This window comes from Cnephaeus nilssonii (assembly GCF_951640355.1).
Source record: "Cnephaeus nilssonii genome assembly, chromosome: 14".
NCBI lineage: Eukaryota > Metazoa > Chordata > Mammalia > Chiroptera > Vespertilionidae > Cnephaeus > Cnephaeus nilssonii.
This window is the reverse complement of record NC_137085.1, coordinates 11330446-11348738: the sequence shown is the minus strand read 5'-3', so window position 1 is coordinate 11348738 and position 18293 is coordinate 11330446. Positions and strand designations below refer to the sequence as shown.

General features: G+C 43.8%; 1 pseudogene across 1 annotated transcript; it reads right to left on the bottom strand.

Annotated features, from left to right (window-relative positions):
- Nucleotides 1-1799: 1799 nt before the first annotated feature.
- LOC307110414 (D-3-phosphoglycerate dehydrogenase-like) lies at nt 1800-3651 on the bottom strand (annotated as a pseudogene). Its single transcript has 2 exons — nt 3243-3651; nt 1800-2991 (listed from the first exon to the last, which is right to left on the bottom strand). The product of its transcript is annotated as a D-3-phosphoglycerate dehydrogenase-like (transcript).
- Between the last annotated feature and the right edge of the window lie 14642 nt (nt 3652-18293).

The window sequence follows — 18293 nt, the reverse complement described above, 5'->3', positions numbered from 1 at the left end:
ATTGCATGAGGGCTTGACATAGATCTATAGATTACCAACTTCTATGGCTATGGAAACCTTACGGATTGTTTGTTCATCTTTAAAGGAACTGTACTGGAACATCATATATACATATGAAAAAAAGCAGCTATGGATTTTCCTGGAAATGATTTCATTGTCTTAATTAATGTAAAAAAAAAACACAAAGAATCTGGAGTTATTACATGATGACACAGCATGACAAAGTTCTGACTGACGAAGATATATTTGTCTATAACAACATTAAAAAAACAAACTTGCCTTGAAGACTCTGGATAATTTTAATTAAGAGATGACTGGAAAAATTGTGACCAGAGTTCCGTACCAAAAGCAATACACTAAGCAACCCCAGTTAGCTCATTTGAAATATCTCAAAATGTAGTGTAGAGCTGACTTATTTTTCATATTGCACAAAATAAACACTTTCAGAGTCCCCAAAACTGTGGGGATCCATGGAACATAGTTTTAAAGCAATTGCATAGATCCGTGAGCTCCCACTTCCCTCTGAAGTTGTAAGAGTTTTGAGTATACTAAAGATAGAAAGATTTCTTTCTATGGGATGGGCTGAATAAATTCTGTATTTCTTTAGGAGTGTAGATGATGTTCATGGAGCGAATTAGGTGTTGTCAATTAAGTACTGTACAAAATATACTGATGAATAACATAGATCCAGAGACACAGAAGCATGGAAAAGAATGTCCAATCGCAGAGGGAAGGTAGGGATGGGTGGGTTGGAACAGATCAACCAAAGAACTTGTTGTATGCATATATGCATGAACCATGGACACAGACAACAGGGTGGTGAAGGCCTGGAGTGAGGGGCAGGAGAGGGCTAGAAGGGGTCAATGGGGGAAAAGGGGAAATATATATAATAATACTTTCAACAATAAAGTTTTTTTTTTAAGTACTGTAATGGATAAGGAATAATCTCAAATAGGTATCTTAGTTCAAGATCCTTAGAAGCAAACCCTGAGGCAAGAGTTTGAATGTAAATAGTTCATTGGGAGGTAATCAGAGAATATACCAGGAGAGTGGGGAAATATGGAATCCAGGCAAGGAAGAGAAGGAAAGCAATAAAAGCAAGTTACCACGGTGTGGGGGGAACTGGCACTCTTATCCCACTGAGAACTCTGGGAGCCAGTGTTGAACATGCAGTAAATATTATACTACTAGTGGCCCAGTGCATGAAATTCGTGCACGGGGGAAGGGGGGGTTACCTCAGCCCAGCCTGCACCTTCTCCAATCAGGGACCCCTTGGGGGATATCCGACTGCCGGTTTAGGCCCGATCCCACAATCTGGGACCTCTGACTCCTAACCGCTCACCTGCCTGCCTGACCGCCCCTAACTGCCTCTGCCTGCCTGCCTGATCGCCCCTAACTGCCCTCCCCTGCTGGCCTGATCTCACCCCCAACTGCCTTTCCCTGCCAGCCTGATCTCACCACCAACTGCCCTCTCCTGCTGGCCTGATCTTGACACCAATTGCCCTACCCTGCCAGCCTGATCTCACCCCCAACTGCCCTCTGCCGGCCAATTTGGTTCTGATTAGTAGGTTTCTATGCCAGTCAGCGTCAAAGCTCTGCCTCCTAGGCAGCCATTGGCTCCTCACAGTTGACCCAGATTTGGTTCTTTTTTTTTTGGGGGGGGGCGGGGGAGGGAGGAGGGGCTGTTTATTAAGTGGTTATTACAGGGGTCAGACCACATAAGTGGTGTCAGCCCTGGGAATATGACCTCTTAATGTTGATCACAAAGCCCCCAAGGCTGGTCCTGGTAAGCCCCAAGGTCAGAAATGAAATTGAAAGGCCTCAGTCACATTCTGCTTCCAGATGTCCAGGCTGGGCAGCAGGGAGGAGATGCCCATGACGTGCCAGGTCTCCCCATCGGACACCAGTGAGGTCTGGTAGGACAGCAGCTGCATGCCTGCCTCTGCCAGGAGCCCAATCATGGTAGGCAGCATGGCAGGGTTAGAGGGCTGAGCCCGGAACAGGAGCAGGGTCAGACCCCTGCAGAGAGGCACTTCTGGTTTAAAGGCAGCTCTGCTGAGTGCCTGCAGCACAGGTGTGGTGCCCTGGACAAAGCCCACAGCATGGTAGGGGGCACCTGCCGGGGCAACACTCAGGAGGCCTTCCCCACATCCTTGCTCTCCTGGCACAGTGCGGTTATGGGAAGTGGTTACATTGAGGCCAGCCTCCTTCACCAGCAGCTTGGCATTCACCAAGTTCACATCCACATGATTAGAAGCGTCTTTGAGGAGGCCAACAATGACTACGGGGCTCAGGCAGTTCCCGGCATTCTTCAGGGATAAACCCTGTGTTACCACCTGAATGGTCCCTTTTGGGAACTCTGCCCAGGCTCGCTTCAGAGTCCCCAGAGCTTCTGCCAGACCAATCCAAGGTTTGGTGTACAGAGAGAAGGCACTGGTAAGGGCCTGGGCATTCATGACCCCCGCAAGGCTATGCCCTTCACCATGTCCATGAACTGGACAGCGATCTCCTCCCCGCAGTGGCTCTGGGCCTCCTTGGTGCTGGCGCCCAGGTGGGGGCAGCTGATGACGTTCTCGTGGTCCACCAACGAATGTTCCCAAGGCGGGTCCTCTGTGAACATGTCCAGTGCTGTGCCTGCGCACTGCCTGACTGCAGGGCCCAGAGCAGGGTGCCCTCGTCCACTATCCCTCCGCGGGTGCAGTTCACCACGCACTCACCCTTCTTGCACAGAGCAAAGGTGCTGTCATTCAGCAGGCCTGTTGTGGAGGGCAGGATAGGGGTGTGCACAGTGATGAAGTCACAGAGGGTCCAGATCTCCTCCAGGGGCAGCTGCTGAATGCTGAAGGAGGCCGAGACCTCTGGTGAGATGATGGGGTTGTACCCTCCAGTCTTCATCCCGAAGGACTGCATCCGGACGGCCACCTCTCTCCTGATCCTCCCCAGCCCAAGAATTCCCAGGGTCTTTCCATTCAACTCGGTTCCCATGAACTTCTGTGTTTTTTTTTGTGTGTGTTTTTTAAAAAAATACATTTTATTGATTTTTTACAGAGAGGAAGGGAGAGGGATAGAGAGCTAGAAACGTCGATGAGAGAGAAACATCGACCAGCTGCCTCCTGCACACCTCCCACTGGGGATGTGCCCACAACCAAGGTACATGCCCTTGACCGGAATCGAACCTGGGACCCTTCAGTCTGCAGGCCGACGCTCTGTCCACTGAGCCAAACCGGTTTCGGCCCATGAACTTCTTTCAGTCTCATTTGCCATCCTTCATCGAAGCCGTCGCCTGGGGAATCTGCCTGGACAGACACATGATCATCCCACAGGTGAGCTCCGCAGCACAAAGACTGTTCCCATTGGGAGTGTTCATGACCAGGATGCCCTTCCTAGTGGCAGTCTCCAGATCCACATTGTCCACGCGGGTGCCAGCCCTGCCCACCACCTGAAACTTCTCTGCTGCATTGATGACATCTGAGGTCACCTTGGTGTCGAGCGGACGATAAGGCCTTCGCAGTCCTGCAGCTCGGCTATCAGCTCCTCTTTGCTCAGGTTCTGCTTCTCTACCACCTGCAGCCCTCCATCTTGCAGAATCTTCTGGCAGCAAGGGTCCAGGCTGTCACTGATGAGCACTTTCTGTAGATTTGTGAAGGCCATTGCTAGAGCCAGCCTCAGGATCAACCACTCTCCTTGGACAGAGACACCTCTAAGCCTCCAGATTTGGTTCTGATTGGTCAGTTTCTATGCCAGTCAGTGTCAAAAGCTCCACCTCCTAGGCAGCCATTGGTTCCTCACACTTCACCCAGATTTGGTTCTGATTGGTCAGTTTCTATGCCAGTCAGCGTCTCTTGGCCTATCAACGGGGCCTGCAGTCCTGGAGAGAAATGGAGGCGCAGCTGCTGGCCAGACTGGGAAAGAAAGAGAGAGGCAAGTGCTGGTCAAAAGCTGCCACAGAAGCAACGATCAGTCCCTGCTTCTCTCTTCAGGCCTCTCTCTGGCCCTGATTCACAGCTCCCTCAGCAGTCAGTGCTGGGGCACCACACCTGCAGCGGAAGCAGTCAGCAACCCAGCACTGACTTCCAGTCTGGTCCAGCTTTGGTCTTTACGGTGTTATACCCTGGCTCTTTATTATAGAGATAGGACCCACTTCACACTTATTAGAACTTATTATTAAAAATGAAACAGAAAAGAACAATTGTTGATGAGAAAGTGAACAAATTGGACCCCTTCTTCAGTAATAGTGGGAAAGTGAAAATGGTGAAACCATAATGGAAAATAGTATGATAATTCCTGAAAAAATTAAAAATAGAATTATCACATGACTCAGTAATTCCACTTCTAGGTATATATCCAAAAGAATTGAAATCAAGGACCCAACAGACCATCTGCATACTCATGTTCATAACCACATTATTCACAATAGCCCCAAAATGAAAGCAACCCAACTGTCCATCCACTGATAAATAAAGAAAATGTGAATAATGCAGTAATGAACATAGGGGTGCATATATCTTTGTAAATAAATGTTTTAAAAATTTGAAACCTATATAATTTTAATAACAAGTGTCACCCCAATAAATTTAAAAGTAAAATCGAATAATAATAAAACAACAACAAGGAAAATGTGGTATATACATAAAATGGAATATTATTTAGCCTTTAAAAAGAAGGAAATCCTACCATTTGGGGCAACATGGATAAATGTAGAGGGCATTTTGCTAAGTGAAATAAGCCAGACGCAGAAAGACACATCTATATGATCTCACTATAGATAAATGCAGAATCTAAACTAGTCATACTCATAGAAGCAGAGGGTAGAATGGTGGTTGCCATGGGCTGGGCAGAGGGGAAAATGGAGAAGTGATGGTTAAAGGGTACAACATTTTGGTTATGTAAGATATTAATTTCTGGAGACTCAATATACAGCATAGTATCTATAACTAACAATAGTATATTGTATACTTACAATTTCTGAGAGTAGATTTTATGGTTAGTGTTCTTAGCAATAATGATAATAATACTTATCTCTCTATATAAAATGCTAAGCGACTGTCTGATTGGTAACTATAATGTGCACTGACCACCAGGAGGCAGATGCTCAACACAAGAGCTGCTGAGCTGCAGTGACTTGGCAGCAGCGGTCCTCAGGTGATGCACCCCAGAACCAGAGAGGAGGAAGCCCGATTCTGGGGTGCGTCACCCAAGAACTGCCCTCTCATAATCCGGGACCCCTCGGGGGATGTTGGAGAGCTGATTTCAGCCTGATCCCTGCAGGCTAGGCTGAGAGATCCCCACCTGCCAGAGGGACCCCGCTCACTCCGCAGATGCCCTTCAAGCCGCTGCACCACCCCAGGTGCTGCCAGCTGGGGAGAGAACTGCGGGAGGTTGGCTCCAGGGCATATCTGGCCTGTTTTGCCCAATCCTGCCCCTTCTAATTAATTTCCTTTCAATGTGTATGAATCTGTGCACCAGGGCACTAGTTATTATTATAAAGAGGGCAGGAGGAAGTTTCAGTAGGTGATAGATATGTCTATAGTTTTGATGGTGGCAAGGATTTTACAGATGTATACTAATCACCAAACTTGAGTTGTATACATTAATTATGTACAGCTTTTTCCATGTCAAATCATACCTCAATTTTTTTAAAGCAGCTATGAAATCTTAGGATAATATTTTTACTTTACTGAGCCTTGATGATTTCATCTATAAAGTTGAGATGACAGTACCTACAGCAGGTAACTATCATTTGGTCTGCCATGAATATGGACGTGTTCTCAATTTGGGGACTTCAGTGTGTGTTTTGGAGAGAAGTAGGAAATCCATGTGAAGAAATGCACCCCTTTAGGTATCCTGGTCTTGAAGGCATACCCTGGATCTGGCTGATTTGATACTTCTGCCTTGGACATCGGAGGTCAAGTGAGTGGTTCAGAAATGAAGGAATGAGGGAGAGGGGGATTTCCATTACGGCAGAGGTATCCAGGATAGAGTCTACATCCATAGGTGGTGGAGGCCTGCAGAGATCCTTGTGTGTGCTGCCCAGAAATATTCTGTTGTTTAACACAGGCAGAGTGACTGCTGTGGTTGCTGATACAATTCCCTCCTCCTAGGGTTCCAGTGGGAATTAAGTGGAATTAGCTACGTAAAGTATTTTGTACAGCGTCTGGGAGGGAATCATATGGTTGCTTCCCTTCCTTAACAAAGCAGAAACTTTTAAACAGAACTGCAGACTGACTCCTGAGTGTAATCGATTTGGCTTTTCCGTTTTCTTGCATCCATCCATCATGCCTTTTCTCCCACGTATACTTCATGCGTCCTTCCAGGAAAAACAAAAAGGTGAGCGTTCACAGAAGTTTGTTCCATGACTTAATTCTATCCAGAAGAAGGAAAAAAATGATGAATGTTTAAAGTTTGGTTGTAGTTCACTGGCATCATCTATCATAGAGGTTTTTGGACTTTTTTTTTTCTGTTTCTTACTGGTGGTCACATTTTTTTTCCCTCACATTTTTTTTCCCTCCTTGTGAAATTCTACACTAAATCCCAATATGTGAGTTAAAAATTAAGTTGCTATTTTGTCTCTGCTTTGCAATACATTCATTCTTCCCATTTTTCAAGAATGACTTTCTGCTATGTATTATAATAATTTGTCCCCTGTCTTATCCCACTTCCTTAGTTCTTCATCTAGATACCCTCTTCTCTATGTCCATTCTCATCTTTACACATATGGCAACATTATGAACCTGGTAGCCATTCAATGGCGAGCTAGCAGAGGAAGGATCAAGGAGTGGCAGGGAGCAGTTTTCATGGCTAGCTTAGCTACAAGTACATTTTAATCCCCTGCAGCACTTTCATGTGAAGACCTGGTTTTAGTCCTTACTGAATGACCTTGAGTACCTTATTGGATCTCTGCATCTCAATGTCCTCATCTGTGAAATGGGAATGCTCCAAAATATTTCACTTTATATGTATATGTCATAGATATTGTAATGCATGAGGTAAATGTCATTGTCCCAGTTTTAAGGCCTCTGAGCTAGGGGGTTAATGAGGACCTTACTCAAGATCACCCAATGAATAACAGGCTGAGTGGAGACTTTATCTAAGGCAGATGGGTCTCTAAAGCCCCTATTCTTAATATAAAATTATAGAAAGTCCCAAGTGGCAAAATAAAGAAGCTAATAAAGTGTAGTGGGACCACATAGGAGAGATGAGAGGGAACAGGCATTACAGGGCCATAGTCTAGTGTTGAAGGAGGGAGAATTACCTGCCAGGAGAAGTATAAGTTTCATTGCAATGGTATGTGCATGTGACCATTAAGAGTGGAGCTACATGGAGACACCTGTATACATTTAAAAGACAAGCATCGCTGATGAATTTTAAGTTTAAGGGTTACAGACAGAATTGGACTTTTTATTAGGAAAATAGCTTTCTCCAAACTACAGAATATTTTACTGAGAAGAATGGTGACAGACATAAGGATCCAAGAGAAATAAGAAAATTAAAGTGTCATTGTCTTTCTTTCAAAAATAGGCATGGGGCTAAATTAAGAGACATTTCAGCCACCTTAAAGGTATTTGTTTTTTACCATATTATAAAAATAAGGAGAAACACAAAAGGAAACATTAACTGAGTGACTAATGTAGATGCAGCCAATAATCCCATCAAATAGATGCTTGTCTCTTTTTAGAGATAAGGCTCCAAGAGGTGAATGGGTTGATTCATAGTTGCAGAGTCAGTAAACCATAGAGTTGGTACCCAATTCCAGGCTTCCCTGATTCCAAAGACTTGCTCTGTCTGATGCTTCAAGGGCTGCCTTTTAAAGAATAAACAACGCTTCTAATTTTGATTCTGAGGAGTTACTTCCCAATATTTCAAAGGAATTATATAATAGATACACTGTGGCATTATTACTACTGACAGAGCCAATGAATCATTCACATCTCTAACCGGGTGGTGTAACTGTTCCTGCCATGGTTGTCTTGTCCGCTTTCCATCCAGAGTTTTGGATTAAATATTCATTCACCATTAAAATATTAATGCAGCCCTACTGTTTCTGTAACAAATATTAATTTCTTATGGCATTTCCAGGCAATGCATAAGTTTTACATTTCACATCCCACAGGAAACTGCTCATCTCCTGGCCCCTTTTGTTCACGGTTCTGTTCACTCCCCTTGGCTACAGAAGTCTGGAGGGAGCAGCAGGGGAAAGGACACTGGTTTGTAAACCAAGCCCCTACCCACCCACTGTGCTCCTTCCTTCTCACTGCTGTGTTGACTCTGGTCAGGGAATGCTCCAACCAGCAATCCGGGAAGCCAGTGGCACAAAGCAAGGGTCAATCACTGGGATCAGAACCACTGAGTTAAACTTCTAGACATCGCTGAGTGTCAGGACTTCAGGATGGACCATTTCTCTTCCTTCATTATCTCAACACCACTCACTTTCCTCTCCTCTCTCCAGACATGGGTTCATCCCCCCACCCCCCGCATGTCCCCGTTTTTCAGGTATTTTTATTAGGACACCATATTCAATTTTTTTTGGGGGGGTGTCAATTCTTACTAAGAGAGGCCTCTACTTACCATCTTTGCAACTATGGTGCTCAGAATTATCTGGTTGTGCTTGTCCAGATGTAAATCCCTTGGCCCACTGTGACCCACTACATCAAAATCTGGGTCAAGGCCTAGAAGATTACAATACATCACAAAGTCTGAGAAGCTTCAGGCTAAGTATTGGGTTAAGTAGGCTTTGATTTCAGACAGACTTGAATTTGACTCCACTCCTTATTTACTCTGGGACTCAGGGCAAGTTAATGTTATAGTTTTTCCACTGATAAAAATGGGCATAGTAACACTTCATTCAATCAAGGCTCTAAATATATCCATCACCTCCAAAAGATTCCTTCCTCCCTCCCTATTTAAGAACTATTTAAAATAACAATAAGACTTACTTCAAAATATGATGTTTGAGATAATATGAGATATCTACCTAATAAAAGAGTAACATGCTAACTGATCATACTTTTACGATGCCCACCAGCCAATCAGGAGTATGCAAATTAACCCAACAAAGATGGCGGGTTAATTTGCATACGTGGGCACCACCCCACCCCCAGCTGCTCCGGGCCTCTGAGCAGCGTAGGAAGGCAGAAAGGCGGCTCCAGCCAGAGCGAAGGCGGTGCTGTCAGCCAGGGAAAGGAAGGCCCATTCTGGCACAAATCTTCGTGCATTGGGCTTCTAGTTATATATAAAACATCAGCACAGTGCACGACACAATGCTCAGTAAATACTATCTATTAATAGTGATGATAGTGTCAAATACATAGGTGAATAAAATGGCCAACCACAACCTGTCCCCAGGAAAAGATACCAGCTAGTACTGTTTATTTAGCTTCTTCTCCATCAGTGCAGGGGTATCCCCAGGATCTGAGGAACTTATAAGAAGCCATTAAAGATTTTCAAAGTTAGAACTGGAGTTCAGGCAGCCTAACTGGGGACCTCCAACATGTTCTCTGTAAGGCTTTTGGTTTTCAGAATTAATTCATACTGGGGAGCTGAGAGGCGTTCCTTTCTGATAGGCCTTGAAGGCAGCAAGTTCACTGGGCAATTACTCTTGACTATTTCAGGCTGTTGTAAGTTGCTCATTGCTTGGCCCTTCCCCTTGGCACATTCCAAAGCCGAGCTCACTGGTCTTTGCTGCTCCATCCCAGCACCACTGGGATTTATCTAGGGGTATGGAGGAAAGAGTCTTGGAATTATAGAATTCTAGGGTTTTAGGATAGACCATACCCGGGTAGAAATCCTGCCTCAATAGCCTATCAGCTGATAAAAATCAGACAAGTCATTTAACCTCTTGAATCCATGTTTTCTGCCCTTTAAAAGTAGGGGACGACTCATACAACTAACAAAAGGAAGATAAACAATCCAGTCAAAAAATGGGCAAAGGACCTAAATAGACACTTTTCAAAAGAGGACATACAGAAGGCCAAGAGACATATGAAAACAAGCTCAAAGTCACTAATCATCCAAGAGATGCAAATCAAAACGACGATAAGGTACCATCTGACACCTGTCAGAATGGCTATCATCGACAAATCAACAAAGGACAAGTGCTGGCGAGGATATGAAGAAAAAGGAACCCTCGGGCACTGCTGGTGGGAATGCACACTGGTGCAGCCACTGTGGAGTTTCCTCAAAAAATTAAAAATGAAACTGCCATTTGACCCAATTTCCCACTTCTAGGAATATATCCCAAGGAACTAGAAACAACAATCAGAAAGGATATATGCACCCCTATGTTCATAGCAGCACAATTTACAAGATTTGGAAACAACCTAAGTGCCCATCAGCAGATGAGTGGATTAAAAAACTGTGGTACATCTACACAATGGAATACTACCCTGCTGTAAAAAAGAAGGAACTCTAAGTGAAATAAGCCAGTCAGAGAAAGATAAATATCACATGATCTCACTCATTTGTGGAATATAATGAACAACATAAACTGATGAACAAAAATAGAACCAGAGACATAGAAGCATCGAAACAGACTGTCCAAACTATGAGGGAAGGCAGGCGGGGGGTGGGGGGTGGGCCGGGAGGGAGGGTGATCAACCAAAGGACTTGTATGCATGCATATGAGCATAACCAATGGACACAGACAGTAGGGGCGTGAGGGCATGTGCTGGGGGGTGGGAGCAGCTGGGGAGAGATCAATGGGGCAAAAGGAGATGCATGTAATACTTTAAACAATAAAGAATTAAAATTTTAAAAAAGTAGGGGACATATTCTTTATGTTATAAGGTTTAAATAAGAAGATACATGCAAAGTATTAAATCATAATAGTTTTACTTTCTTTTATTTTTAATTCTTTTCTTTTGATCTATACTTTTAAGATTTTTATCTTTCTTATAAAATTTGGGAAAATAATTGCTGTAATTCATCCTTTACTTTTCATTATGTACCTCCCTTTCCCTCTAGCCCCTTAGCGTATCAGTTTCTCTGGGCATAGAGAGAGCTCTTTAAGCCATGAGACTACAAAAGTAAATATTCCTTTGGGGTCAGAGTAGTACCAAACAAAACTTCATAATCACTTAGATGTCTGCTTTCTTCAAAAGTTGCCACCATCAACACCTATTTACCCTTCCAAAGTCACAGCTATTTAGAAGGTTGAATTATTGTTAAGTACAGTTGAAGATCCAGTGTGCTGAGGTTGCAAAACCCAATTGTCCCAAACTAGATGTGTCCATAGAAATGGAATGTTTAGATCTAGGAAAATACTGATTCTGTCCTCACCTATGCTAGTTGGCTCACAGCTAGAATGGCATGTCCAGTTCTGGGAATCACACTTTGATGTCTGTGCAGACCAATGGTAGCATATTAAAGAGAGAATCATTGTGAAGATGAGAAAGATCCAGATATGAGCAGGGGGAAGAAAAATGGGCCGTGAAGTGTAGGGATAAGATGATGAGGGATGGACTAATATGTGATTACTGACTTCAAAAATCTGTAGGGACTATTTTCCAAGATGGGCATTTTAATTTATTTTATTTCAAGTTAGGTCTTTAAGAAAATAAAAGAGATTTCTTTGCATAATTCCTCTAAAAACCCCCATTGGTCCTAACATTTCCCCCACTGAGTACATAGTCTTTAATAATATAGTTGGGTAAAGTTAATTAATGTTTTAAAATTACATACACATTCATATTTGAATTTTTAGATAAATATGAAATGGCAATAACTGTCATTGAGACTATACTTTGTACTTAAATGAGTTACAATAATAAATCCCAGAGAGAATCTTTGAACATCAGTGAAAAAGCACATTATATTTCTTAATAACAAGGGTTCAATAATTTAATTGTTCTATTATGGTTTTTGCTTGAAGTTGCACTTTTAGTGAAAGCAATATGCTTTATTTGTACTGAAAAATATATAAAGCACATTAGGAAATTTTAAAAAAAATCTGAAGGGAAAATTAGGATTCGACATACTCTGTGAAACTGCAAATGGGTAAAATTAGAATCGGTGATTAAATTTCACAGGGTTATGTGGTTGAATATATAATAAACAATTTTCTAACAACTGGGGTATCCAAAGATGAAATTGGCTAGCCCATGAGGTAGTAAGCCCCATTACTGCAGATCTTCCAGCAAAGGCTTGTGGGAGAATTGTTATCTGTATAAATCTCTGAGTGTAAACTATATTTAAAAAGTCTTGCCCTAGCCAGTTTTCTCAGTAGTTAGAGCATCAGCCTGCAGATTGAAGGGTCTTGGGTTCAATTCCTGGGAAGGGCATGTACCTCAGTTGCAGGCTCAATCTCTGGCCCTGGGTGGGAGGCAACCAGTCAATGTGCCTCTCTCACATCAATATTTTATTCTCTCTCTCTCTGCCCCTTCCTTCCATTCTCTCTAGAAAATCAATGGAAAAAATATTCTCTGTTGAGGATTAACAACAAAAAAAGTCTTTAGAAATGCCTGTGATTCTATGAATGAGTCATAGAAATACTGTACAACAAGGATAATAATTCTCAAAGTGTGTTCCTCAGAATAGACTTGTGCTTGATTAAGGGTTTCAAAATCAATTAAATTTGAGAAATGATTGTTTGGCTTGGTTAAACATCTTCTTAGGGGATTTACTTAATTCATGAGTATTGTGAATTTCCAAAAATATACAGATGATAAAAACTATTTCCCAGAATTAGTTTTGTTATAGAACCCTTTTATTTACCATGCTGTTTTTACTAGGGGAACATCCTACCTAATAAAAGAGTAATATGCAAATTGACCATACCTTCGCTACACCCACCAGCCACGCCCACCAGCCACGCCCACCAGCCACGCCCACCAGCCAATCAGAGCAAGTATGCAAATAAACCCAACCAAGATGGCTACAGCCACAGAGAGCAGGAGGGAGGCTAGGGTTTCCCAGGCAATGGAGTAAGCCAAGCTTTCCGCCTGACCTTGCTGGCCTAAGCCTCCACTCAAGGCTACAAAGTTTCAATTATAGAAGGTAAACAAATCCAAACAGAAATGGCGGCAGCCATGGAGCTGGAAAGAGCAGGAGGCTTGGGTTTCCCAGGCAATGGAGGAAGCCAAGCTTTTCGCCTGCCCTTTCCGGCCTAAGCCTCCGCTTCAGGCTACAAAGTTTCAATTGTAGAAGGTAAATAAATTCCAGATACCAGGGCTTCCACTTGGGTCGCCAGGGGGCATGGCTGGGCTGCAAACCACCACAGGCCCCTCGCTCAGGCTGCCCCACGCCCCAAGGGAACCCCCACCCTGATCCGGGACACCCTTCAGGGCAAACCAGCTGGCCCCCACCCGTGCACCAGGCCTCTATCCTATCTAATAAAAAAGTAATAGGCAGATTGACCATCACTCCAACACACAATATGGCTGCCCCCATGTGGTCAAAGATCCTGCCCTCATGTGGACACAAGATGGCCACCACAAGATGGCCAGCAGGGGAGGGCAGTTGGGAGGCACCAGCCTGCAAGGGAGGGCAGTTGAGAGGGACCAGGTCTGCAAGGGAGGGAAGTTGGAGGCAATCAACCCTGCAGGAAAGGGCAGTTAGGGGTGACCAGGCCGGCAGAGGAGGGAAGTTGGGGGCAAACAGGCTGGCAGGGGAGCAGTTAGGCTTCAATCAGGCTGGCAGCAGAGTGGTTAGGGGGTGATCAGGCTGGCAGGCAGAAGCGGTTAGGGGCAATCAGGAAGGCAGGCAGGCAGGCAAGCAGTTGGAAGCCAGCAGTCCTGGATTGTCAGAGGGATGTCCGACTGCCCGGGCAGTCAGACATCCCTTGAGGGGTCCCAAGTTGGAGAGGGTGCAGGCTGGGCTGAGGGACATCCCCCCCCCCCTCCGTGCATGAATTGCATGCACTGGGCCTCTAGTCTCATAATAATAGTGTATGGCAAACCCTTGTGTAGTATTGAAGTAGTAGAGTGGGCTTTGGCGTATGAAAGAAGAGGTTCAAATCTTCACTCTATTTACCTGCCATTAATGTTTGAACAGGTTTTATTTCTCTCAGTCCACAAGGTTTGAAAGATACAGAGCATAATACTTGATACATTGTAAGACTATACTAAATGTTAACTAGCATCATCATCAGCATTGTCATCATTATCGTCACCACTACCATCTACTTCATCATCATCCCCTTCACTATCATCATCCCCATCATTATCATCTATCATCATCATCAATATTCTTGACAAGATCTGATAGGGATTCTGCTTCTACATTAGTCTTTAGTTATTTGATATTTAATCCAGTAAAATTTTAATGACATTAACTTTTTGTAGGAGAATTTGAAAATACAGATGTAATTTTAAAATATGCATGGTCCCTGACTCCTCCAATTTTTTTCAAGGAAACTACCTTCAAAAATATTTGTACATATACACAAATACACCAGCACACTAGAGCACGGTGCATCAAAAGACTAAAATAACCTAAATGTCTATCACTAGAGGGCTTGTTACCAAAATGAAACAGAACAAAACAAAACAAAACTTTTTACTGTGGAATTCAATGTGATCATTAAGAAGAAAGATATAGATCTTTTCTATGAAAAGACTCTTTTTGGTTGTATTCCAGTGCCTGTATCATGGTTCGTTGCAGCCAATCACCAAATACTTATGAAATACAATGCTTCAATATTATGATATATTTCTGAGCAAAAAAAGGATTTTGCAAAACAAAACCATATAATTTTTGTTTGTATCCGTATGTATGTGTGTGTGTGTGTGTGTGTGTGTGTATAAATATGGTTTATACACACACACACACACATATCGTGCATAGACATGGATATGCATTTATGTATACATATAATAAACATATATATCATATGGCATATAAAATGTGTATATATATATATCAGTAGTTAAGAACTTGAAGCATAGTTAACCTAGGCCCAAACCTAAATTTCAGGTTTTAATATTAAAAAGCTTTCCTTATGATTTCTGTAAGTTCCAGGACTTTTTCCCTTTTGTTTTTCTCCATAGAGTTGTTTTTACATATATTCATGCTACTTCCATTATATCCCATTTGAACTAGGGATGCCCAACTCTATCTTTTTACCTGTATCTCCAAGAATCAATTCACACCCAAGTTCTTTATCTTGTTGACACTGGTGAAGATTTGAGCGTTATTGAGCATATGGGGTGGCATCGAAACACATATGACATCCTTCCATCTTGCTGGCTTCACTATGACTTTTTTCCTATTTCTTCAGACCTCTCCACTCCTCCTCTACTTCCAGAGAAACAGCCTAATTCTTCGGTTTGTTTCTTCCCAAGCCCTATTTTTTTACTTAAGAGCTCATTTTCTAACTCAAAGTGTATTCCCAAACAAATGCCCATCTAATTGCAATTATAAATTCATAGACAAATGCATGTAAGGGTACACATTATACCATTAATAGTCACAATCTTTAGTGTCAGAGCTTGTAGATACTGGGATATATGGTTGACTAAGGGATTTTATATTTTCATGGACATACTTCTCTACTGCTTGAATTTTCTTAGTATGTTTTATGTTTATAATCAAATGAATTATAGGAGATACACAGTGCCAGTTCACTGTTTCTACTGTCTGAAACTGGGGTGGGGAACCTTTTTTCTGCCAAGGGCCATTTGGGTATTTATAACGTCATTTGCAGGCCATATAAAATTATCAACTTAAAAATTATCCTGCTATATTTGGTCAAACATTTAATTAACTCACCACTAATGCCTTGGCAAGGCCATACCAAATGATTTCACAGGCCTTATATGGCCTGTGGGCTGGATGATACCCTGGAATAAAAGGACATGTGACAATGAGAAGCTGAGCTTCTCTGGCGATGAAACACTGCAGAATGAGAGGAGAAACCAGTTAAGAGGGGACTTGACTCTGCTCCACCTAATTGAACTTTGAACCCTGTGTGTTGGGGAAAGGAGCTTGGATCTCCTTGGGTGATCTAGTGGAGACCTAAGAGCAACCGAAAAATAGCATTTCTATATTAAGCAGATGCTGTGGCTGAAAGTAAAAGCCTTTCAACTTAGTCAAGAGAAGAGCATGTTGTTCAAATCAAGTCCCGGCTAATACCACTCATACACCTGCAAGGCAGAGCTCTGCTGAGACACTTTTCAGCAGCTCTCCATTCTGCTCAATAGCTATGGAAGCATTGGATACCTGGCTGCTGAGATAATAACACCAATGGCATTGGAACACATTAGAGCTGTGACTAATCTTTGTTTCCTTCTCCTTTCTCATGCTTGAAATGAAATCCTTCCTTTCTTTCAGGGAGTTGATTTCCATAGAAAATGCTACTAATTGATAGCCCAGAGGATGTGAAGTAAGCATTTTTCTTGGAGGGCCAAGAAGTCCCTAGGGATGTTATTTGGCTGTATATCTTGCTCTGGCCTCAGAGGCTCGGGGGGGGGGGGGGGGGAGCAGAAAAGAAGTAAGACTCACAACAAAGACAATATTAAATAATAACAATGGCAGCTATAATATGAATGCTACATGCTAAGTTCGGCAACCAAGAATTTTACAGGCAAGACTGATTCAAACTTTTCAAGTCCATGCGATATGTGTCATCTTTTTATGATTATCCTATCTAATAATAGACAAATATGCAAATTGACCATACCTCCGACACACCCACCATCCAATCAGACCAAATATGCAAATTAACCCAAACCTAGATGGCTACAGCCACAGAGAGCAAGGTTTCCTAGGTAACAGAGGAAGCCAAGCTTTCCGCCTGCCCTTGCCAGGCCTAAGCCTCCACTCAAGCTACAAAGTTTCAATTATAGAAGGTAAACAAAATCAAACAAATGGCAGCAGAATGGAGCTTGAGAGAGCAGGCCAGGGTTGCCGCCGGCAACAGGGGAAGCAAAGCTTTCCGCACACCCTGGCCAGGCCCACCCGCTTAAGGCAACAAAGTTTCAATTATAACCCCAACACAAATGGCTGCCTGTCTCGGAGGGAACCCCAGGCTTGGCTCCGCTCCAGGCTACAAAGTTTCAATTGTAGAAGGAAAATAAATCCCAGATACCAGGGCCTCCGCTTGGGTTGCCAGGGGGGCGTGGCCGGCCTGCAAACCACCACAGGCCCCTCGCTCAGGCCGCCCCACACCCCAAGGGAACCCCCACCTGATCCGGGACACCCTTCAGGGCAAACCAGCTGGCCCCACCCCTGTACCAGGCCTCTATCCTATCTAATAAAAGAGTAATATGCAGATTGATCATCACTGCAACACACAATATAGCTGCCCCCATGTGGTCAAAGATCCTGCCCCCATGTGGACATAAGATAGCCACCACAAGATGGCCAGCAGGAGAGGGCAAGTTGGGAGGCACCCGGCCTGCAAGGGAGGGTAGTTGAGAGGGACCAAGCCTGCAAGGGAGGGCAGTTAGAGGTGATCAACCCTGCAGGAGAGGGCAGTTAGGGGTGACCAGGCCGGCAGAGGAGGGAAGTTGGGGGCAAACAGGCTGGCAGCAGAGTGGTTAGGGGGTCATAGGCTGGCAAGCAGAAGCGGTTAGGGGCAATCAGGAAGGCAGGCAGGCAAGCAGTTGGGAGCCAGCAGTCCTGGATTGTGAGAGGGATGTCCGACTGCCCGTTTAGGCCCGATCCCACAGGGATAGGGCCTAAACGGGCAGTCGGGCATCTCTCAAGGGGTCCCATATTGGAGAGGGTACAGGCTGGGCTGAGGGACAACCTCCCTCCGTGCACGAATTTCGTGCACCAGGCCTCTAGTTTTACATAAACAAACTAAGGCTCAATTAGGTTAATGTGCCCAACATGGGTGATATGACTAGACTGTCTCACCTAAATGAGCCCTAACAAGAGCTGTACACTTTCCTAAGTGACTCAAAACCATGAAATTTGGAACTCAAAGGATGCTCAGGGAAAGAGTCCAACCTCCTTGTTTTACAATGGGATGCTGAAATCCAGAATGCTACTCAAAATTATGACATCACAGAGGAGAGCTCGCTGTGACAAGGCCAGGAAACTCTATTTAGTACTGCTCTGCTACTCCAGTGTATAACAATCAGTCCAAAAGATGGGAAGTCCTCAAGACTCTTACCACCTCACTTAGCCCCACCTACATCTGTGCAAACCAGCCCCTGGCATTTACAAGGAGCTTCTCATAAGACAACCAAGGAGAGGGGCCTCCAGCTTCTAGGAAGAACCCTATTTATCCCCCAATGAAGCCTCCCAAATGGATCAGACAGGAGGGAGAGAGCTGGCTTGTGGCATCTGGTTAGAGAATGGGAATAAATTGCTGGCATGTTCTGAAAAGCCCATTAAATTTCACTGAATTATTC